The sequence below is a fragment of the Schistocerca nitens genome, chromosome 1 (genome assembly GCF_023898315.1).
Source record: "Schistocerca nitens isolate TAMUIC-IGC-003100 chromosome 1, iqSchNite1.1, whole genome shotgun sequence".
Taxonomy (NCBI): Eukaryota; Metazoa; Arthropoda; class Insecta; order Orthoptera; family Acrididae; genus Schistocerca; species Schistocerca nitens.
The window spans coordinates 602,527,705-602,553,370 of NC_064614.1; the positions used below are offsets into that span (position 1 = coordinate 602,527,705).

The window sequence follows — 25,666 nt, forward strand, 5'->3', positions numbered from 1 at the left end:
CTGCAGAATGCGGCTGAGAATTGTCTTGAAGACGAAACAGCACGACAGTTATGTAATGTTAGCTGCATAGCTTCAGGGGAAATTTCTCACCAGGCCCCCGTACTTGGCGGCAGACACTATTTTCTAGACATCTTTACGCACTCACTGCGAGCTCAGAAATGAGAAGAGCGACGTGATGCTAACTGGGGTTATACTAGAGACACTATCCAACACATCTGTGCAAAGCTTTATCGGATTTTCAAAGTCGTTTCCATTTCGTGACCGATCGGACCTTACTTTCGGAATAGCCCTCGTATATATATATATATATATATATATATATATATATATATATATATATATATATATATTAATGAATTGCTTATGCATATTGGTGAAGGCGGGTCGCTCTCCAATTGTACCGCCTCCATTTTTCCGTTTGTTTAACAGGGTGTACCAAAGCTCTCACGTCCGCACTGATTTTCGACGATGTTATAAGTTGCGCTACGGGCCGCATCTACCTTCTTTCGAAGTTAGCAGGCAACTACGCTGTTATAAGGCGGCTCGTTTCGGCCCATTCAGCATCTGTCCTTCAAGTGTAACGAGCGAGTAACGGAGTTTATATTTCATACCTTCCACAGCAAATTTGTGTTCGTGGGGTCTCTATTCTAATTCGAACGTTTGACTTACGCTATACTTATTCGTTTCGGAATATCGTTTCTACGTCTTCCGTTAACTATACATGGTTAACATTATAAAGACAATTAATAACATTTGTGAAATACAACTTTGTTTGCGGAAAACATAATGATGTTCGAAGTCGCCAGTTTTTCCAAGACAAACGACTTTCAACAACTTATTATATGCATAATTGTTGCAACTGATTGCCGGGAATTTAATATATATATATATATATATATATATATATATATATATATATATATATATGTGTGTGTGTGTGTGTGTGTGTGTGTGTGTGTGTGTGTGTGTGTGTGTGTGTGTATACACACATTTGAATTACAAAAAACAAATATTAAAAAAAAAACTGCATGGCGCGAGATTCGATCCGGCGACCTTCGGATTACGAACCCGAGCGCTTACCGCTGCGCCACGACGCTGTAGAAAACTATTAATCGTAGAGAATATTTCACCGCAACGGTTTCTTTTAACTGTCGACTTTCTCGACAACGGCTGAGAAGTGCATCTTGGTGCTTTGCCACATTACACCTCTGGCCATGAGCTTTTATTATGCGCAGTATGAATCGGATCTGAATTTCACAATTGGCGGCCTCCCGTTGTTAGAGCCATTTGAACCATCTGAACAGAGCGACAGTGCGGTCCTCAAAGTGCTCCTCCAGGACATCAAACACACTACTGCTTTCATGGGCTCGAGTTCCGTCTTGCATGAACCACATCTTGTCACTTTGGATAATGGGGATGAAATCATCTTCCAAAACCTTCACGTATTATTCGGTAGTCACCATCAAGGAGTATCGCACCGATTATTCCATGACTGGACATTGCACACCACACAGTCGCCCGTTGAGGGTGAAGAGACTTCTCTGCTGCGAAATGCGGATTCTCAGTCCCACAAATGCGCCAGTTTTGCTTATTTATGAACCCTTCCCAATGAAAGTGTGCTTCGTCGCTAAACAAAACCACATTCAAACACTAATTCCCATCATGCCCCGCGGCCAACCGTGCAGTTTGAAAGTGCTAATGCAAACCGTTCAGAAGCTACGACGATTTTATTTCGTATTTTTTAGTAGTTGTCACGCTGTATACAGTCGTTGGCTATCCTATACCTGATAATTTAGGTTGTTTTAATTGCTACAAATCACCGATTCTTTATCTGTGCTCTCTAGCAAATTACACTTTGTATACGCCTCGAGGCCGTCGAGGCATGTCTACAACTTCAAGTACTATGCTCAAAATAGCGTACCAGTCACTCTGTAATTGTGGTGGCTTCAATGTTGTTAGGCTCGTTACGTGATTCGTACACTGTCTGCCACGCACTGCTTGGACACAGTACCTTTCTACATGTACATCTACATAGTCCGCAAGCCACCTTGCAGGGCTTGGAGGAGGATACTTCGTGCACCAGTGTCATTTTCCTGTTCCAGTCTCGTACGGTTCGCGGGAAGAACGATTGCCGGTAAGCCTCCGTGTGGCCTCGAGTGTCTCTAATTTTATCTTCATTATCTTTTTGCGAAATATACGGAGGAGAAAGCAATAAATTTGTTAATTTACCAAGGAACATACGCTCTCGGAACTTCAACAGTAATCCACAATGTGATGCAAAACGACCCTCTTGCAGCGTCTGCCACTCGAGTTGGATGAACTACGCCGTGGCGCTTTAGTGCTCACTATATGAAACTGGAACGAAATGCGCCGTTCTTCTTTGGATCTTTTCTATTTCCTCTATCAGTCCTATTTGGTGCAAATCCCGTACTGACGAGCAATGTTCGAGTATGGCCGAACGAGTGTTTTGTAAACTGCTTTCTTTGTTGGTGAACTACATTTCCTGAGGATTCTACCAATGAATCTCAGTCTGGCATCTGCAATACTCGCGATTAATTGTATGTGGACGTTCCACTACAAATCGCTCGGTCCGCGTAGCCCATGATATTCTATGGAAGAAATTGCTTCCAGTGCTTGTTCTTAGACACTGTCTGCTTTGCCTTCGCGAATAAAAGAAACATTAAGAATTTTGTGTAAGTGGTCGTTAGAGTTGTCTCAAACCACACGCGAGGAGTGGTTACGTATGTATTGTAGGTGCTGTGGGCAATAAATAAGTCTGGATGGGTTTTACTCGACGGCCGCGAAAGTCGTAAGCGGACGCTGGATGTATCCAGGAGCACGTGCGGCGGAGCTACAGAAGGCTGGCTGTATTTTGAGCTGCACGTCAGCGGCGGGCGGCCGGCCAAGCAGGTGGCGTACGTCCCACCGTGCAAGGGCTCCACAGCGCCTTGTTCCTCTCCGGTAACGAATGTGCAGCGTAAATAACGACTAACCGTCCCTTTGTCCGACCGTGATTCTGGGAAAACGGTTAAACACATGTGCGGTTCGTCTCCTTGTCGAATTACGGGTCAGTGCAGTCTTAAACAAACTGCCTGACTCACGACATGCCACAACGCGAAACAGTCATCAGAAAATCTGTGCCTGTTGCAAATACCCCGATAAAATGACGTAAAAAGTCGAGCATATTAATAGCTTTTAACCCTTTAACAACTATTGGAAGATACACCGGCTGAAAAAAATTGCAACACAAACAAAGAGATATATGACATAAACGACATTTGGTAGGCGTGTTTCTACATTTGGAAGATGACGTCTATTCCAGTTTCGCGCCAGTCGCATAAGAGTGGCGACAGTATCAGGACGAAAATCCGGTTTGCTTTAAATACACGCTGTAACGGTCGTGAGCGTTAGTTACCTTTGTTATTGGATGTGATGATAGTCGAGAATGCCTCTGAGGCGACAAAGATGGCATTATCAAGACTTCACTGAGTTTAATGAGGTCACGTAAATGGGCTACGAGTAGCTGATAGTTCTTTCTGAGATACTACAGAAAGACTTGGCAGAAATGTAGCCACTGTACATGATTGCTGGCGGCGGTGGTCACGAGAATGTACGGTCGCAAGAAGAAAAAAAAATGGTTCAAATGGCTCTGAGCACTATGGGACTTAACTTCTGAGGTCATCAGTCCCCTAGAACTTAGAACTACTTAAACCTAACTAACCTAAGGACATCACACACATCCATGCCCGAGGCAGGATTCGAACCTGCGACCGTAGCGTCGCGCGGTTCCAGACTGTAGCGCCTAGAACCGCTCGGCCACTTTGGCGGGCTGCAAGAACACCGGGCTCCGGATGGCAACGTAGCACTACCGAGAGGAAAGACGATCGTGTTCGGCATATGGCTCTGGCGCATCGTACTGCATCTACAGCAGCAATTTGAGCAACACATGGTACCGCAGTGACACAATGTACTGTAACAAATCGGATATTTCAAAGACAGCTCCGAGCCAGACGCCCTGTGATCCCAAACCTCTGCCATTTGTGACTTCACTGGTGTCAAGCGAGAGCTGACTGAAGAGCAGGGCAGAGATCGGTTGTGTTTTCTGATGAAAGCAGGTTCTGCCTCGGTGCCAGTGATGGCTGTATATTCGTTAGAAGGAGACAAGTTGAGGGCCTGCGCCCAACCTGTCTGCGTGCTAGACACACTGGGTCTACACTTGGTGTTATGGTCTGGGGTCCGATTTTGTATGACGGCACGAGCAATCTCGTCGCTATCCCACGCACACTCAACGCAAATTTGTACGTCGATCTGATGATTCGACCCGCTGTACCGCCATTCATGAACAGCATCACAACTGTTTTCCAATAGGATAACGCTCGCTCACATACCTCTGTTGTAACCCAACATGCTCTACAGAATGTCAACACGTTGCCTTCGTCTGCTCAATCTCCAGATCTGTCTCTAATCGAGCTCGTATCGGACATCATCGGCCGAGGAACCCAGTTTCATTCACAACCAGTATAAACCGTCCCTGTATTGATTAACCAAGTTCAACAGGCATGTAACTCCATTCGACAAGTTGACGTCCGGCACCTGTACAACACGATGCGTGAATGCTTACATGCTTGCATTCAGTATCTTGGAGGTTACGCCGATTATTAATAAACCAGTATTCCACATTTGCAATGGCTTATCTCGCGCTTACATTAACCTCTCATCTCGCAATGTTAGTCATTGTAATATGTTACCTAGACAAACGTACTCCTGAGATTTCATTACTCTACATAAACAAATTTTTTGGTGTTCCGATTATTTTCCATTAGTGTATGTGTCCCCCCATTGGTTATCAGAGAACGAGTCTGAATTTGTTGCATGTTATTTCTACGAAACAATGTCGCACTGATAAAAGAAAGCGTGTTAATACTTTCCAGAATTCTTATAATTGCAGATTGCACCTGCAGGCTGTGCTGTCTTCAAGATGTAGGTAGATCATCCGCTCTGTATTGTCGCAGCTAATTAGTTCGCTCCTGCAGATAGGCCACCCAATGAACAGATGTGGAATGCAATCTGCTGTCGCGCCTTCCCGGGCAACTCCTCTCAATGAGTTGCACACGCATACTGACGGTTGCCGTGTCACAAATGGTGCCTATATTGAGCTCGTTTAATATATATTAAAAACATGGAGAGGTGCCCAATCCACTGATATACATCCGTTTTATGTATGTTCTGTAAGTTTGGCACAGTCATCTTCTGAAACCCCGGAGGTGCTTGTGGTTAACCCCGTATGCCAAACCACTCCCCACAGAGGAAAATGAAACGGCGGGAAATGTTTTTGTCATGTCGTTACTTCTGACTACATCATTAATTAAAAAAGCATACATTAATTTCTTTCACTCCAGAAAACAATTGGTAGTGAAAGGGTCAAAACCGGACTGCAGCGCCGGCCGCGGTGGTCTAGCGGTTCTAGGCGCGCAGTCCGGAACCGCGCGACTGCTACGGTCGCAGGTTCGAATCCTGCCTCGGGCATGGATGTGTGTGATGTCCTTAGGTTAGTTAGGTTTAAGTAGTTCTAAGTTCTAGGGGACGGATGACCACAGATGTTAAGTCCCATAGTGCTCAGAGCCATTTGAACCGGACTGCAGCGAGAATTTCTACATGTCGATACACTGAACCAAGAGGCTCTACGCTAGTTGTCGGCAAACTGCGGCCCGTGGTTCTCAGCCGTACTTTATGAAATATGCATCTAATAATTAACAGCCGAACCTAGAAAACTTCAACTAACGTTAAGAGCCTCTTAAGACTGTAGTATTCCTATTTAGTAAAGGTCCTAAATGCTTACAGAGACAGCAACATTTCAAGATGTGCTTAATTTTAATTGATGTTCGTGAATTTGGCCGTGAGCAAAGTAAGGTTGGCCGCTTATCTGAGGGGCAGAGGGGTAAGTAGCGCAGTCACTTCGGGACTAGAAGATGCGAGGGGGGGAATGTTTTATTGTTTATTTTCCATTATTGGCAACTCACGGGCGTGCTCGTCTCGAATCAATCAGCTGCTATAATATAAATCTAAAACGGAAGTAAAACAGCTTCGTGACTGAGCATTACAGAGGTGATCGTCTTCAAATGCGATACATATTTATAATAAGAAATATGAAATAAATTAAGCCAGCTGTAATACAAAGCAATAATCAGAAAAAATGGCATTCAGTACACTTAGTAATCATCTGTGATTGCGTCTCATATAGCATAATGTATTTAAATATAATTGAAACTACTGTTATTAATCAATTAATTATCCGCTCATGCAGACAACACAACACTTCGTCAGGCAATTTCATTGTCTCAATTTCGGAGTCACTGACGGTGGGAGCAACCCGTAACAGAGAGCAGTCGCTACGAAGTGGTCCGAATGGCGCCGACTTTAAACGACGAATACTTCGGGGTCGGTGGCCAATCGCGCCCATATTATAGCTAGCTTATTGGGGGCTGAGAACATATTTATGTAGGTCATCAATTAATAATAAGATCAAATGGCTCTGAGCACTATGGGACTTAACATCTTAGGTCATCAGTACCCTAGAACTTAGAACTACTTAAACCTAACTACCTAAGGACATCACACATATCCATGCCCGAAGCAGGATTCGAACCTGCGACCGTAGCGGTCGCGCGGTTCCAGACTGAAGCGCCTAGAACCGCTCGGCCACTCCGGCCGGCAATAATAAGATCAGCACTTATGTGGCCCGAGGCGCCTCCGCAGAATATCAGTACTGGCTCTTGAGCAGAAGGGTTTGACGACCACGGCTCTAGATTGTACGCTATGGTGGAATTATCACAGCCCCCAGGCCACAAGAACTAGGTGATGGATGATGCTAGAAAGACAAAAGACACAACGTGTCATCGACATTACATTTCTTGTTACTGGTATACTCGTATTCCGCCGCGTCCTTATGAGACAATCTCTTCTTTCAATAGAAGTGACTTAGATTACAGAAACAACGGAAAATTTAAACGTGGAAGGTCACTCTCGAAAAGGAGCCTATTGTCTTAATAAGCTCATCAACATCTTTGGTTGGAAGATGCTGCAGGACCAATTCCTAGTTAAGGGCAATTGGAACAGGCGATATATCAGACACAGATGCAAAACAGGTAGGAAACGGTAACTCCTATACTGGAAAGGAGTTGTCAACTTTTTGAGCAAGATAAGGTACTGCGTCATCTCGTTCAGACGTTATGACGGGAGTACGACGAAACAAGGAAATCTCTTTGATTTCAGCAAGATTCTGAGTCGCAACTGAATACAGTATATGTTGGGGTAGCGATTATTCAGTTAAATAAATGTCGTGTGACTAGGGCCTCCCTTCGGGTAGACCGTTCGCCGGGTGCAAGACTTTCGACTTGATGCCACTTCGGCGACTTGCGCGTCGATGGGGATGAAATGATGATTATTAGGATAACACAACACCCTGTCCCTCAGCGGAGAAAATCTCCAACCCAGCTGGGAATCGAGCTCGGACCCTGAGGAATAACAGTCTGCCGCGCTGACCACTCATCTACCGGGGGCGGACGATTATTCAGTTACTGCACTGGAACTACTGTATGATATTTCTCTAGTTAGTTCGCTGGTAATTCCTAACCACAGACTCGCTCATCAATCCATAAAATGTAATGAATGGCAATCATCCCCGTCATGCTAAAGTTGAACTCACGAGACTACTCCGCCTGTAGCCGAAACGAGCGCCATTTCCGAATATTCATGCCAGAGCTGACGGCGTCCTAAGTCTTGTTTCGGCACTTCTCTCGAGTGACGCAACAGACCAACGGTGGACAAATTCCTGACGCGTAATGAGTATGAAGACTATTTTCTAATTATTTTCATTCTCTGACAAGGCAGAGGATTAATATAAATATGGAAAGGGGCTATGAGTAGACATGAATCACACGTATTATTTTTCAATATAAAGTCCATTGCGACTGAGACACTTGTCGTTACCGTGTATCAGCTTCAAAAATGGTTCAAATGGGTCTGAGCACTATGGGACTTAACATCTGAGGTCATCAGTCCCCTAGGACGTAGAACTATTTAAACCTAACTAACCTAAGGACATCACACACATCCATGCCCGAGGCAGGATTCGAACCTGCGACCGTAGCGGTCGCGCGGTTCCAGACTGTGACGCCTAGAACCGCTCGGTCATTCAGCCCGGCGTACCAGCTTCCCTATTGCTCTGCAAAGAGACCGATGTCTGTTTATCTCAGCCTTCCACCTACTCATTCGGGGTGATACGTCCGTCCAACCACTTTTGTATCTCCAGAAAAAGCTGGTAGTTACTTGGTAACAAATACGGACTGTGGTGTGGATGCTTCATCACGCATCATTTGAGTAGCTGAAGGAACTGTCGAGTGCATGCTGCAGAATGCGGTCGTGCATCGTCGCTCGGCAGGAAGGCACCTGACTACAGCGTTTTTGTTTGGATGTATCTGCGCAGCCTTCACGATGTCTCATAATATGCAACAGCGTTGTTTGTTGTACCTAGGGGCATAAAGTTCTGTGGCTTCCTCAGGTAAGAAACTGCAGGGCACCGTGACGATAGGGTTCTACAAATGACAGAACCACACGAAATCCGGTACACAGTTAAGAAAATGTTACACTCGCCCCACTGTTTAATTGAAAACCTATCAATATATGTATGCAGTATCTGTACATAAACCGTTTCTAACATACATACTTACCGTAATATCCAATGATTTTTTTTATGTTCTAACAGCAGCCTAGTTTGCAGACTGAGTTCTGGGCAGGAGTATAAACATCATGTTCTTGATGTACCTTGTTTTGGTGATTATGTTTGCAAGAGAGTAACACGCATGTGATAGCAACGACATCAAGACAAGCATTGTCAAGCTATCTGACCACGTAACGAAGGTCCTACAAAACAAAACCTTCTACAGACTAGCAATGGTGTTGCAGTACATTTCGGTACTTAGGTAAAACAAATGGTGCCCTATGCCGGTGCGCTTTTCAAGCATTAGTTACATCTAGGTATCTATTACAGCTGCGCGAACAATGAGCCACCCACTGCTCGTAGGCTTCTCTGTAAGGCCTCAATAAAACATGAGCCAATGGTTATGGCACAAATATGCCGGTATATGTTTGAGCAATAAGATTTTTTGGTTTGCATAATTAAGCTGAACCAAATATCCATAACATTTATTTTAATTTCTGGCCCTATTCACGGTTTAAAAAAAGAGAGAGATAAAATCCGAAAGCAGTTTCGGTTGCAGTCAATTCCAATCTCGGTCGAGTATGGTGTACCTACATCAGAATATGTGTCGAAACCACATCTTCACTGAAAGCCATGTGCGAGCAATATATTGGAAGTGATTTCCGTAGGTCCACACAGTGCTAAGTATGTCTGCTCACAGAACAATCGTTACCTACATTACTTCAAAATGAACAGCATATCACTCAGCCATCTACATCACTCGTGGTTCCGATCACTTGTCTTGCCTATCATTGATCATATCCATCTCCGTGCACGCTATACGCTGGATTCCAGAACACCAGAAGCAGATGTAAATATGCTCAGACTACCTGCATACTTCTGCATACGTTGGTAGTCAAAAGTTAATCACTACTCTTTGGGAGAAGACGCACAGCCTTTCATTGCCTCTGTCTCGCTTATTTGTTTGAAAGATTTAATTACACAAATCAAAAAAAGTTTTGCATTACCCCGGTCCCCAGAACTCCTGAAGATTGACGTTGACTGTGGATGCCGTATCGCAGACACAGTCATTTTGACTCTTCAGACATGTGACTAAACCCGTCCAAAGATGTAAACAACCATGCACGAGCAGCGCCTATTAGACGGAGGGGGTTCGACAGCCGATCAGTTTCAGTCATTCCACCAGGAAGGAGGTACACGTCTCCTGTTGTCTGTAGACCAACCATGCCTACACGGTCAATACCGCGGTTCGATCGCGTCCACATTGTTACTTTGTGCCAGGAAGGGCTCTCAACAAGGGAAGTGTCCAGGCGTCTTGGAGTGAACCAAAGCGATGTTGTTCGGACATGGAGGAGATAGAGAGAGACAGGAACTTTCATCAATGACATGCCTCGCTCAGGCCGGCCAAGGGCTACTACTGCAGTGGATGACCGCTACCACGGATTATGGCTCGGAGGAACCCTGACAGCAACGCCACCATGTTGAATAACGTTTTTCGTGCAGCCACAGGACGTCGTCTTACGACTCAAACTGTGCGCAATAGGCTGCACGACGCGCAACTTCAGTCCCGACGTCCATGGCGAGGTCCATCTATGCAACCACGACACCATGCATCGCGGTACAGATGGGCCCAACAACATGCCGAATCGACCGCTCAGGATAGGCATCACGTTCTCTTCACCGATGAGTGTCGCATATGCTTTCAACCAGACAATCGTCGGAGATGTGTTTGGAGGCAACCCGGTCATGATGAACGCCTTAGACACACTGTCCAGCGAGTGCTGCAAGGTGGAGGTTCCCTGCTGTTTTGGGGTGGCATTATGTGGGGCAGACGTACGCCGCTGGTGGTCATGGAAGGCGCTATAATGGGTGTACGATACGTGAATGCCATCATCCGACCGGTAGTGCAACCATTTTGGCAGCATACTGGCGCATTTGTCTTTATGGACGACAATTCGCGCCCCCATCGTGCACATCTTGTGAATGAGTTCCTTCAGGATAACGATATCGCTCTATTAGAACATGCCTGGGATAGATTGAAAAGGGCTGTTAATGGATGACATGACCCACCAAACAATCTGAGGGATCTACGCCGATTCGGCGTTGAGGAGTGGGACAATCTGGACCAACAGTGCCTTGATGCACTTGTGGATAGCATGCCAAGTTGGATACAGGCATGCATCAATGCAAGAGGACGTGCTACTGGGTATTAGAGGAACCGGTATGTACAGCAGTCTGGACCACCACCTCTGAAGGTCTCGCTTTATGGTGATACAACATGCTGTGTGCGGTTTTCATAAGCAATAAAAAGGGCGGAAATGATGTTTATGTTGATCTCTATTCCAGTTTTCTGAACAGGTTCCGGAACTTTCGGAACCGAGGTGATGCAAAACTTTTTTTGATGTGTGTAAAATGAAAGTTGTTTCTGCACTGAAATTAAATAATTAAAAATAAGAATTTTTCATCTTTAAATGAAGACTGAACACTGATTAGCACTGTGAACTTTTAAATCCAAAGCAAGGATGACATAAAGGCAAGGGTTTACCGATTTATCGGTATTGACGTCATTAAAGACGGAGCACTAGTTCAGATGAAGAAATATGGCGACCGGAATCGACCGAAACCTGGCTGAGAAACAGTTCTAGCTCTTTCGATAAACTAACTTCAGGGCAAAGCAACAGCGTGCTGGACGATGGTAGTGCTGCTAACCTGTCACTGTCCATTTTCTTGCAATGTGTTCTACCACTTTTCTCGTTTTGTTAATGTAACGTTTTCAGCTACATAAACTTCTTTCATAACTTAAGGCTGTTCTTACGCCGCTTAGCAAATGAGCGACCTAGACCCATTTTTATAGCTGTAGCGATTATGAGAGCAACCGAGTGAGTTCGGAGCTGGCACGCAGCTATCAAAGGCTGCTTTACCGCATTCCAGCGTCGCTACAGCCCACTCTCCTAAACGAAATGCCACTCACTTGCCTCGTCTGCAGCCCACGCACTTACGCGTGGAAATATGTTGTCGCTCAGTGTTAATCAAGCAAATGGTACAGGAGTAATTAAAGCTACTTCTAAGACAGATTGCCGTTTTCCCACTTTGCTTCAAATCGTGACACCTGCCCACAGTGTTTATCTGATTACTCTGGAATACGATGACATCGTGGACGACGTGGTTTGTGAACGATTTACGCAATTTCGTGACTATATTTGTAACAATATTAAAAATTATGTTCCAAGTTAAAGTTTCACATCCACAAATTCAGTGCACTCGGCTTTCGGAAGAAATCTTTCTGATGCCCGGTGACAAACTTTACCAGTGCATTTTTACACATTTTGATAATTTAGGTCAAGATGAAACACACTACTGGCCATTAAAATTGCTACACCAAGAAGAAATGCAGATGATAAACGGGTATTCATTGGACAAATATATTATACTAGAACTGACATGTGATTACATTTTCACGCAATTTGGGTGCATAGATCCTGAGAAATCAGTACCCAGAACAACCACCTCTGGCCGTAATAACGGCCTTGATACGCCGGGGCATTGAGTCAGAGCTTGGATGGAGTGTACAGGTACAGCTGCCCATGCAGCTTCAACGTGATACCACAGTTCATGAAGAGTATTGACTGGCGTATTGTGACGAGCCAGTTGCTCGGCCACCATTGACCAGACATTTTCAATTGGTGAGAGATCTGGAGAATGTGCGGCCAGGGCAGCAGTCGAACATTTTTATGTATCCAGAAAGGCCTGTACAGGACCTGCAACATGCGGTCGTGCATTATCCTGCTGAAATGTAGGGTTTCGCAGGGTTCGAATGAAGGGTAGAGCCACGTGCAAAGTGCCGTCAGTGCGAACAAGAAATGACCGAGACGTGTAACCAATGTCACCCCATACCATCACGCCGGGTTATACGCCAGTATGGCGATGACGAATACACATTTCCAATGTCGCCAAACACGGATGCGACGATCATGATGCTGTAAAGAGAACCTGGATTCATCCGAAAAAATTACGTTTTGCCATTCGTGCCCCCAGGTTCGTCGTTGAGTACACCACCGCAGGCGCTCCTATCTGTGATGCAGCGTCAAGGGTAACCGCAGCCATGGTCTCCGAGCTGATAGTCCATGCTGCTACAAACGTCGTCGAACTGTTCGTGCAGATGGTTGTTGTCTTGCAAATGTCCCCATCTGTTGATTCAGGGATCGAGACGTGGCTGCACGATCCGTTACAGCCATGCGGATAAGATACCTGTCATAGTGATACGAGGCCGTTGGGATCCAGCACGGCGTTCCGTATTACCCTCCTGAACCCACCGATTCCATATTCTGCTAACAGTTATTGGATGTCGACCAACGCGAGCAGCAATGTCGCGATTTATAAACCGCAATCGCGATAGGCTACAATCCGACCTTTAGCAAAGTCGGAAACGTGATGGTACGCATTTCTCCTCCTTACATGAGGCATCACAACAACGTTTCACCAGGCAACGCCGGTCAACTGCTGTTTGTGTATGAGAAATCGGTTGGAAGCTTTCCTCTTGTCAGCACGTTGTAGGTGTCGCCACCGGCACCAACCTTGTGTGAAAAAGCTTATCATTTGAATATCACAGCATCTTCTTCCTGTCGGTTAAATTTCACGTCTCTAGCACGTCATCTTCGTGGTGTAGCAATTTTAATGGCCAGTAGTGTAGTACATGGTTAGTATTTAAGCAAGTTACTGAGTTAGGTTTGTACTGACCCAAGCGCTAGACTCGAATTTTGAAGAACTGGGGTTTAAATTATCGTCCTAATAAGAAGATTTAGCACATTCTTCAGAAATGAAGACTTGTACGATCATAACATACGCTCGTGCAGCATTATGCCTCCTCACGCCATGACTCCTGGACCACCAAAACGACCATGCTAGACGATCTCCCTGACTGGATTACGTGTTCCTCTTCTGTCGCATTGTCGAACGTGATCGTTTTGGTGGTCCAGGTGTTATGCAGCCCTCAGATTTGTGTGACTTATCACGTAATCAAAATTTAGCTGATTTCTTTTAGTACTCATGTGAATGACTTCACACTTTTCCTTATTCAGGATCAATTGTCACTTTTCGCACCACATAGATATCTTATCTAAATCATTTTGCAAGTCGTTTTGATCATCTGATGACTTTACAAGACAGTAAATTACAGCATCATCTGCAAACAATCTAAGACGGCTACTCAGATTGTCTCCTATGTCGTTAATATAGATCGGGAACAACAGAGGGCCTATAACAGTTCCTTGGGGAACGCCAGATATTACTACTGTTTTACTCGATGACCTTCCGTCTATTGCTACGAACTGTGACCTTTCTGGCAGGAAATTACGAATCCAGTCGCACAACCGAGGCGATACTCCGTAGGCACGCAGTTTGGTTATAAGACGCTTGTGAGGAACGGTGTCGAAAGCTTTCTGGAAATCTAAAAATATGGAATCAATTTGACATCCCCTGCCGATAGCACTTATTACTTCATGAGTATAAAGGGCTAGTTGTGTTTCACAAGAACGATATTTTCTGAATCCGTGCTGTCTACATGTCAATAAATCGTTTTCTTCGAGGTACTTCATAATGTTCGAATACAGTATATAATACTGCAAATCGACGATAGTGATATAGACCTTCCCTTTTTGGATATTGGTGTGACTTGACAGGGGTGAAATCACACAGAAGACTTGCGTAGATCGATCTCTTCTAGCTGTGTGATGAACAGGGATGCATGCGGTCGAGGTGAGTGAGGAAGGAGACGGTTAAATGAGGGAGGGGGCCTGCACCGCTGCAGCGCAACTCTCCCGCCCGCCTCAGGAGCCGCCGCGCCGCCTCGGGCAGCAACAAACACGGGACAGGAATACCCGCCAGCCGGAAGCCACCGTCGCTGCTGCTGCTGCTGCTGCTGCCCCCACGGCCAAGCAAGGACACGCTCTCTGCTGCCGTCCGTCACCACTACCTTCGTCACATCTAGACCTTTACTTCATAAACAACGCCTAAATGAGATTCTTTTTTTAATCATGTTTGGGAGCAATGAAACACTGCCAAAGCTCGTTGTTACGAACAGATCGTAGTGACGATGTCAACGGCACGGAGGTGACGACGGTTTTTCAGAGACAGGGTATAAAGCTTTAATTAGTCGTGTCCGTTCCTTCTGACATGCCCGAAAGAACAAACACCGCATTTATATATAGTAATGGGAGGACGAGCAATTGGTCACTTGCGTGTGGATGCACACTTCAGCCGGCCGCTGTGGCCGAGCGGCTCTAGGCGCTTCAGTCCGGAACCGCGCTGCTGCTACGGTCGCAAGTTCGAATCCTGCCTCGGGCATGGATGTGTGTGATGTACTTAGGTTAGTTAGGTTTAAGTACACTACTGGCCATTAAAATTGCTACACCACAAAGATGACGTGCTACAAACGCGAAATTTAACCGACAGGAAGAAGATGCTGTGATATGCAAATGATTAGCTTTTCAGAGCATTCATACGAGGTTGGAGCCGGTGGCGACACCTACAGCGTGCTGACATGAGGGAAGTTTCCAATCGATTTCTCATACACAAAGAGCAGTCGACCGGAATTGATTGCTGAAACGTTGTTGTGATGCCTCGTGTAAGGAGGACAAATGCGTACCATCACGTTTCCGACTTTGATAAAGGTCGGATTGTAGCCTATCGCGATTGCGGCTTATCGTATCGCGACACTGCTGCTCGCGTTGGTCGAGATCCAATTACTGTTAGCAGAATATGGAACCGGTGGGTTCAGGAGGGTAATACGGAACGCCGTGCTGGATCCCAACGGCCTCGTATCACTAGCAGTCGAGATGACAGGCATCTTATCCACATGGCTGTAACGGATCGTGCAGCCACGTCTCGATCTCCGAGTCAACAGATGGGGACGTTTGCAAGACAACAACCATCTGCACGAACAGTTCGACGACGTTTGCAGCAGCATGGACTATCAGCTCGGAGACCATGGTTGCGGTTACCCTTGACGCTGCATCACAGACAGGAGCGCCTGCGATGGTGCACTCAACACCGAATCTGGGTGCACGAATAGCAAAACGTCATTTTTTCGGATGAATCCCGCATCTGTTTATAGCGTCATGATGGTCGCATCCGTGTTTGGCGACATCGCGGTGAACGCACATTGGAAGCGTGTATTCGTCATCGCCATACTGGCGTATCACCCGGCGTGATGGTATGGGGTGCCATTGATTACACGTCTCGGTCACCTCTTGTTCGCATTGACGGCACTTTGAACAGTGGACGTTACATTTCAGATGTGTTACGACCCGTGGCTCTACCCTTCATTCGATCCCTGCGAAACCCTACATTTCAGCAGGACAATGCGCGACCGCATGTTGCAGGTCCTGTACGGGCCTTTCTGGATACAGAAAATGTTCGATTGCTGCCCTGGTCAGCACATTCTCCAGATCTTTCACCAATTGAAAACGTCTGGTCAGTGGTGGCCGAGCAACTGGCTCGTCACAATACGCCAGTCACTTCTCTTGAACTGTGGTATCGTGTTGAAGCTGCATGGGCAGCTGTACCTGTACACGCCATCCAAGCTCTGTTTGACTCAATGCCCAGGCGTATCAAGGCCGTTATTACGGCCAGAGGTGGTTGTTCTGGGTACTGATTTCTCAGGATCTATGTACCCAAATTGCGTGAAAATGTAATCACATGTCAGTTCTAGTATAATATATTTGTCCAATGAATACCCGTTTATCATCTGCATTTCTTCTTGGTGTAGCAATTTTAATGTCCAGTAGTGTTTAAACGTATCTGAAAGCAAATGTAAAATATGCAGCGCACGTAGTTTATGGATTTCAGTGACGTTCTTTACATAGATAACATACTTGTACAATGAAGTACCGCATCTAGTACATTTTGTTCATCTGCATTCAAGATTTTTAGCAGCAGAATTAATGCCCTGTTTCAATTTTATTACAATTACAATATCCTCCGCAAGATCACTGGTGGCATGAGGATCTCTAGACCACAAACCCTGGCAATGACGGCACTAGCACATGTTACAGTTCTGCAGAGTATGCGTACCTAGTCTGGTACAAATGCATCCACACAAACATAGTGGACAAGCCGCAAAAGCGGCAGTACTCAACTTGGATTCAGCTTTCATGGTGCGCGGTAGGTGTACGGGGGTTAAAGATATTTTCATTAGGTTTTCATAACGTTTTGAAATAAGGTATTTCGTAAGTAATTATTATTATATACCTAAACTTGCTGCAACCCTCCCTCATAAATTTTATAGCGTAAATTTACTTTCCTACTTCATAAATCACCATTACTGTGGAAGTGGTGCCGGTTAGAAAATTTTACTAGTAACAGGGATACAAAAGTGGGCGGCAGGTGAATGAAGTTTACTACCCCTGCGCTACAGGAAACGTGCAGGCTTATTACAGGTTGCCTACAACCTATGACACTTGTGAAACTCTACCAACTTCCCGGAATAGCGCCAACAGACATTGATAGTGAAGTGATTGCTAACGAGGAGAAAACAAACCAGTGTCATCAGGAAAACCATCCACTACATGGCCACGCTCCGGCAGCCCCAAAGTTGAGGTCCAGAAGAAGCCTCCTCAAGATCACTCCAGTCTTGCAAAGAACAGCAGCGACAGCAAGGAAACATTTGCCGATCACTCGACTCCGCCAGACGTCTCGATTCGGAAATTCCCCCCCCCCCCACCTAAGCATCAACAGAATTCGATCATATGGAGGTCACTCAAGCATTCCCGTTCTGTAGTTGGAGGATCCAGGAGTCACCTCCGGAAATGGCACCTCTCCATGGGTACCATCAACTGTGACTGCGGAGAACCACAGACGATGGAACGAGTACTGGATAGTCAAGCATACTTTGTATCTTACTCAGGAGAAGTTCCGTTTGCGAAACGGGGTGCAACTGAAGTTGCAAGATTTTGGTCGAGAGCACTGTAGCTTGCTAATTCTTCTTTCCATTTTGTTTGTAATGGTAATTAACAAAGTTTGTATTTGTTTTCTGATTTGAATACATAATAGTTACAATATTAACCTATTAATGATTACGAAACATTGTTTCTAACATACTGCCAAAATTTATCTTATGATCTTCACAGAATTGAAATACAATATAATATTTCTATTCCTCAATTGAGCAGAATCCTGTTTTATTGATCACATGGTTGACAAAGATACCGACAGCCACATTTAACATTCCATTAAAACGCGATATTTGAAGAACTGGGATCAAAAAACTGCAGAATAATCCTAATCTCCGTCTTCACGGAGACATTGCAAACATTAGCAGAGATAGACTTCACTGTCGTCACCCACCCCCGGAAACCGCAAAAATGTTATTTGGACACGGCTCTAATACTGATGACTGCTGGAGAGATGACAGATTAGTGCAACGACAGAACAATTTAAAGATGCCATGCCTGTCGACGAAGCCACCTGTCTTTAAGGGGGTAGGACGTCAAACGGGCTGACTTGGAGCAGGAGAGTCACCACAGGACATTTTAATTTCTACTGTCTATACTTTTACAAGTAAATTCATAAAACTTTGTCACCATGACCAGGAAGGATTGAGGACTCATAATTATCGAAGTGGAAGTTCAAAAACGTAGCAAAACACCTTTTTTTTACATGTGAAATTTCATCATTTTTTCACTTATTACTGGTTGCATTTTTTGCTACAGGTACACTTTTCTTCCTGAGTGAGAGAGATTCTTCGATGGATTTTTCATAGCATACAAACAGTAGATACAGGTGTATGAAACTCTAGAATTTTCCAAATCTGTTAAAAAAACTGTGGAAAAAATTGAGATAATTAACTATAAAACTTAAGCTTTTGGTAAACATGAAGTTTAAAATGTAACAGTTCATTCATTTTTTCATAAATTAAATAACTTCTAGAGTTTCATACACCTGTAACTACGGTTTGTATGCTGTGCAAAAGTCATCGAAGAATCTCTCTTACTTAGGAATAAAAGTGTACCTGTAGCAACAAATGCAGCCAGTAGTAAGTGAAAAAAATGATGAAATTTCACATGTAAAAGACATATGTTTTGTTACTTTTTTGAACTTCCACTTCGATAATTGTGAGTCCTCAATCCTTCCTGGTCATGGTGACAAAGTTTTATGAATTTATTTGTAAAAGTATAGACAGTGGAAATTAAAATGTCCTGTGGTGCCTCTCCTGCTCCAAGTCGGCCCGTTTACGTCCTACCCCCCTTAAACTGCCAAGCAAGACTTGGTCAGTTCTTAACCGAATAAGCACCAGCACAGGAAGGTGTGCAGACTCTTTGCACAAGTGGAAGAAAACAATTTCACCAAATTGTGACTGTGGCACTGAAAAGCCTGTCTGACTCTGTATCAGCATCTGTTCTGTAAATACGCAAATGTATTAATTTTACTCAGTTAATGTAAGAAGGTCCCGTGAATGTTTTGAATTGTGTCATGCAGACATCGGGATTCGAGCAAAGCAGCTAGAGACGAAACCCAGATTTTACAGTGATGGTGGCTGACATATTTTCCACGTCTTGCGCTCAAACAGTTGTCATATTTGAGTTGCTATACTAAAAGAATAAGCGAGCATTGCTAAAATCCTAAGGGCAGTGTTATGATGCTGATGAGTCTCGGACTTATTTAAGATCTATTTAATCGTAGCCCGATTCTTTTTCTTCGAAGGAGGCCCTAGCTATTCTTAACCACAACATTTATGCTAGTTTTCTCGCAGAAGATAGAAACCTTCCTTACATCGGATATTAAAAACACTGCAGGTTCTTTTCGTGATTTCAGTTCTCTGCTAATTCCACACATTTTTTTCCTGCATTTATTTGAACAGGAGGTGTGTAAGCCCCTCGTGCTGCAATGGACAGGGAAACAGTGAAGAGGACTGGCTACAAGGCTAATTCACTGTACTGCAGACCTACACGTTGCGCACGTAGGCTGCCGTGGTTGTACAGGAACCCTGAAAAGTGGCGGATAACGATGCAAAGGCGAAGCCATGCAGAGGGTGCAGAATCGTTGGTGGGCAAACACAGTTGTCCAAACATATCACGTTTACGCTCGGTATAACAAGTAAAAGAAATAATACAGTATGTGTGCAAACAGATAAGCGTCAATTAGTATTAGCTCAGCTGGAAATCTCTTAACAAAAATAGGGTGGGACTGCAATTCGCTGATGACAATACCTTCAGAAGAAGTCGGAGGGACTCTGTAAGTACTTACCATTAAGAACTGTACTCTACCTTAGGGCGCAAACGCTTGCAAGTGCATGCCGCTCAACGCAGAGGTAGCCAGTTCGAATCCCAATGCTAGAACAATTTGTCATTACCGGTATTTGGCCTGATTAGCAGATCTTGTGCCAGAGCCACGTTTAAATGTCAAATCTCTGCGCAGTGCGGCCCGAAGTAGAGGGCGGTCGCGCTGCTAACGTTGTTCCACCAATCGAAGGAAGATGTTAAACTAAACTGGTCTCTGGCCGCTATTCCAGAGGACTAGGCCGGCATAGGGTTTCACCTTTTACGTTATGTCATTACACTCCGTACCAAATCACTACACTGATCTGAAGTTAAGAGACATATTTAAGAGAGGACACGAAAGAAAAGCATCTTGCCATTTATACGCCTAAGGAAATTTCTCGTTATCTGTATTACAAAAGGTCTCGACTAACTTGCCATGTCGGATAAAATTCCGTGCTTTCAACTATAGCCTCCGTGATGGTCATCAGAGGCATTATTAACAACGAATGTAGAGGCTTTCGTCGAAAGCTTTAATTTTACCCGCATTTGATGCAGTAAATTAACCGAGAACTTTTTTTAAAAAGCTTTGAAGTTTTGCCGTGTGACTTCGATGTATGTGATAAAGGCCACTTTCCATACTTTAAGCGTCGACAAAAGCAGCTTGTACGATTTTCTTATTTATTCAAAGCTTTTCCTCGGAGCAGTTTCGGGCATTACCGCCCATCATCTGCGGTTAGAGCATTTGTAGTCAAACGGTTCAAAAACCCATCAACTTATAACCTCTTATTTATAAGTTAATTGTATGTTGGTATAGGAAACAATCTTCTACAAAGTGATCGAACTGTGTATGTTATCGCTTGCGTCTAGTAAAGTAAACATGGTACTATGAAGATCCATCGACTATACAGGGTGTTACAAAAAGGTACGGCCAAACTTTCAGGAAACATTCCTCACACACAAAGAAAGAAAATATGTTATGTGGACATGTGTCCGGAAACGCTTACTTTCCATGTTAGAGCTCATTTTAGTACTTCTCTTCAAATCACATTAATCACGGAATGGAAACACACAGCAACAGAACGTACCAGCGTGACCCCAAACACTTTGTTACACGAAATGTTCAAAATGTCCTCCGTTGGCGAGGATACATGCATCCACCCTCTGTCGCATGGAATCCCTGATGCGCTGATGCAGCCCTGGAGAATGGCGTATTGTGTCACAGCCGTCCACAATACGAGCACGAAGAGTCTTTACATTTGGTACCGGGGTTGCGTAGACAAGAGCTTTCAAATGCCCACATAAATGAAAGTCAAGAGGGTTGAGGTCAGGAGAGCGTGGAGGTCCGCCTCTACTAATCCATCGGTCACCGAATCTGTTGTTGAAAAGAGTACGAACACTTCGACTGAAATGTGCAGGAGCTCCATCGTTCATGAACCACATGTTGTGTCGTACTTGTAGAGGCAGATGTTCTAGCAGCACAGATACAGTATCCCGTATGAAATCATGATAACGTGCTCCATTGAGCGAAACTAAAATGAGCTCTAACATGGAAATTAAGCGTTTCCGGACACATGTCCACATAACATCTTTTCTTTATTTGTGTGTGAGGAATGTTTCCTGAAAGTTTGGCCGTACCTTTTTGTAACACCCTGTATTTATGTGCTCTAGCCACAGATGTTGATCGATAATTCCCGACACTGGTCAGGGAAATATGTTTGAAAAATAAAAGACAGTTAATACAGCAGATATTGTCGACACCTACGTGCAAAAAATGACCATCACGAATGGTTTTTATCCAAGTACTTCGTCGCGAAGTCCTTCGTATCTATGTTAACTTCCCATACGGTAAGGACATAGCTCACAGTGTGAGCGTGACGCCAATGATTGAAGGCATTGGTAGAAGATCGGAATTTTATCCGAATTTGACGAGGCAATTTACTCGAGAACATTTACGCAAGGACTCCCTAGTGGCGACTCTTTCCTGTACTCTCAGCAGGTAGTTAATTGTGAGCTGCAGAGTAACCATGTAGATTTAGATGTAGATGTATGCACAAGTAACAGTGGTCTGTGATCCAGAAGCCAAAACTACGAGATGTAACCATAAAATTTCAATTGTCGCTTTTTTTTAAATTACGCAGTTACTTTGTTTTTTGTTTGCGCGTGCACGTCTGGGACTTAGTCAAATCCCCGTGCCGCAGTACTGTAGCACGCCGCTAGACGAAGCACTGTGGCTAGAATGAATTTTTACTCTGCAGAGGAGTGTGCGCTGATTTTAAACTTCCTTGCAGATTAGAAGTGTATGCCGCACCGCGACTCGAACCTGGTACCTTCTCGTTTCGTGGGCAAGTACCCTATCAGGTGAACTTTCCAAGCATGTCTCACAGCTTTGCTTCCGCCAGTACCTCATCTCCCACCTTCAAAACTTCACAGAAGTTTCCCCGCATACCTTGCGGAACTAGCACTCCTGGAAGAAAGGCTATAACGAAGAAATTGTTTAGCCACAGCCTAAGAGATTGTACCCAGAATGAATTTTCACTCCGCAGCGGATCGCGGGTTGATTTCTACACTTTTGTGAAGTTCGGAAGGTAGGAAATGAGGTACTGGTGGAAGTAAAGGTGTGAGAGTGGGTGGTGAATCATGCTCGGATAGGTCAGTCAGTAGAGCACTTGCCCATGAGAGGCAATGGTCCCAGGTTCGAGTGCGCGTCCAACAGAGAGTTTTAATCTGCCAGGAAGCTTCAAGCACTGTGGTGCTCAAACAAATCTTTGGTTTGATGACAGCTTTGTTTACGTATTAGATCTGTGGTTGGCCAAAGCCAGTAATTTCGAACGAAATTACTGTGATTGTGCCGGACAATAAGGTAGTTTTCATTTCCCTTGCTGCCATAAAGGAGTTAGTACACGTATTCAAATTTATAGGCTATGTGCCGGCACCAGGCTTCAGTCTCTCTCCCTTATCTCATCATCTCCAACACAAATATGGCACTACGCTACACACAAAACCACTGAGTCACCTACACTTCACATAGACACTTACATACACAGATCTTATATTTCACGAAGGGAAAGTGACTTTGGGCGTGAAGGATAGGAGAAAACTTTCTAATTAGGCGGCTGAACCTGCCTTTTGGATTCCCCCAGCCATTCACACCACACGACTTTACATCACTTACTTCAGTTTATCTGCGAGTGGCGCTTTTGGTTTGGCTCGTCTAGCGGTGCACTACGGTACTGTGGGGCGTGGATTTCAGTGTGTACCAAGACTACAGGCATGAGCGTGCAAAGAAATAAAATATACTCTAAGACAACAAAAAACGGCCCACCACGCAGGAAGTTTCGGAATTTGGCGGAAATCGGTAGATGTGATGTACATGTACAAAGAAACAAATGATAACAATTTCAGAAAAATGTGATGATTTATTCAAGAGAAAGAGCTTCACAAATTGAGCAAGTCAATGACGCGTTGGTCCACCATTGACTCTTACGAAACCAGTTACTCGGCTTGGCATTCATTCATAAAGCTGTTGGATGTCCTCCTGAGGAATGTCATGCAAAATTCTATCCAACTGGCGCATTAGATCCTCAAAATCCCGAACTGGTTGGGTGGCCCTGCCCATAAAGCTCCAAACGTACTCAACTGGGGAGAGATCTGGAGACATTGCTGGCCAAGGTAGGGAAGACAAGCAGACTCCCGCCGTGTGCAGGCTGGCTTTATCTTGCTGAAATGTAAGCCCAGGATGGCTTTCCGTGAAGGGCAACAAAACGGGGCGTAGAATATCGTCGACGTACCACTGTTCTGTAAGGATGCCACATATGACAACCAAAGGGTCCAGCTATGAAATTAAGTGGCACCCCGTACCATCACTCCTGGTTGTTAGGTAGTACAGCGAGCAACAATCTGGCTGGTATCCCACCACCGCCCGGGGCGTCTCAAGATCTGTCTTTGCAGGTCGTGGGGGATCACTTCGAAGTGGAACTCATAAGTGAAGACATTTCTACTCCAGTCACTGAGATTCGAGGCCGAAGACGTCACTGGAGAAGCCCTGGAAAGCGGTGGGATACTAACCTGACTGTCGCTCGCCGTATGACCCGACAACCATGAGTCGCGATTGTCTGTGGTGGCATTTATTTTCATAGCAGGACTGGTTTGGGTGTCATCCACGAGACCCTTACAGTACAGCGGTACGTCGAGGATATCCAACAGCACGTTTTGTTGCCCTTCAGGGTAAGCCAACCTAGGCTTATATTTCAGCAAGATATTGCCCGCCCATAACTAATGAGAAGGTATTGATTAGAATTGGGGAGAAGAGGAGTTTGTGGCACAACTGACTAGAAGAAGGGATCGGTTGGTAGGACATGTTCTGAGGCATCAAGGGATCACCAATTTAGTATTGGAGGGCAGCGTGGAGGGTAAAAACCGTAGAGGGAGACTAATAGATGATAACTTAAACAGATTCAGAATGATGTAGGTTACAGTAGGTACTGGGAGATGATGAAGCTTGCACAGGGTAGAGTAGCATGGAGAGCTGCATCAAACCAGTCACAGGACTGAAGACCACAACAACAACAATGCCCGCCCATACGCGGCGAGAGTTTCTACTACTTGTATTAACGTGCCTGCGAAACCCTATTCGGCCAGCAACGTGTCTGGATCTCTCCCCCAACTGAGAACGTTAGGAGCATTAAGGAAGAACCTCGAAGCACCTCGGGATTTTAACGATTTGTAAGTAGGCTGTTTAGGTTTTTTTATTGGTAACGCCACCTCTGTATAAAAATCACTGGCTGTGCTGTGTGCAGTCTGTATCTAGTTTGCATTGTTGTCTGCCATTGTAGTGTTAGGCAGCTGGCTGTGAACAGCGCGTAGCGTTGCGCAGTTGGAGGTGAGCCGCCAGCAGTGGTGGATGTGGGGAGAGAGATGGCGGAGTTTTGAAATTTGTCATGAACTGCTTTATATATGATGATATCAAGGTAAATACATTGTTTGTTCTCTATTAATATCTTTCATTTGTTAACTATCCCTATCAGTAGTTAGTGCCTTCCATAGTTTGAATCTTTTATTTAGCTGGCAGTAGTGGCGTTCGCTGTATTGCAGTAGCTTGAGTAGCGAAGATTTTTGTGAGGTAAGTCATTTGTGAAAGGTATAGTTTAATGTTAGTCAGGGCCATTCTTTTGTAGGGATTATTGAAAGTCAGATTGCGTTGCGCTAACAAAATATTGTGTGTCAGTTTAAGCACAGTCTTGTATATAATTGTTCAAAGGGGACGTTTCATAGATTTAATGCTCCAATTGGACAGAATTTGACACAACGTCCCTCAGGAGGACAAAATGGTTGAAAGGGCTCTGAGCGCTATGGGACTTAACTTCTGAGGTCACCAGTCCCGTAGAACTTAGAACTACTTAAAGCTAACTAACCTAAGGACATCACACACATCCATGCCCGAAGCAGGATTCGAACCTGCGACCGTAGCGGTCGCGCGGTTCCAGACTGTAGCGTCTAGAACCGCTCAGCCACCCCGGCCGGCTCAGGAGGACACTCAACAACTCTGTCAACTAATATCAAGCCAGGAACTACTTGCATAATGGCAGGAGGCGCACCAACTCCAATTTTCCTGAAACTGTGATAATTTGTTTGCTTTACATGTACAACATACCTACGGATTTCTGTCCCTTTCGGATAATTCCTTCGTGATGAG

The 25,666-nt window shown here is 44.8% G+C and overlaps 1 protein-coding gene across 2 annotated transcripts in view; it reads right to left on the bottom strand.

Annotated features, from left to right (window-relative positions):
• The window catches only part of LOC126256619 (uncharacterized), a 504,533-nt gene that overhangs the window by 358,004 nt on the left and 120,863 nt on the right, over positions 1–25,666 (bottom strand). The gene's annotated exons all lie outside the window — the stretch shown is intronic.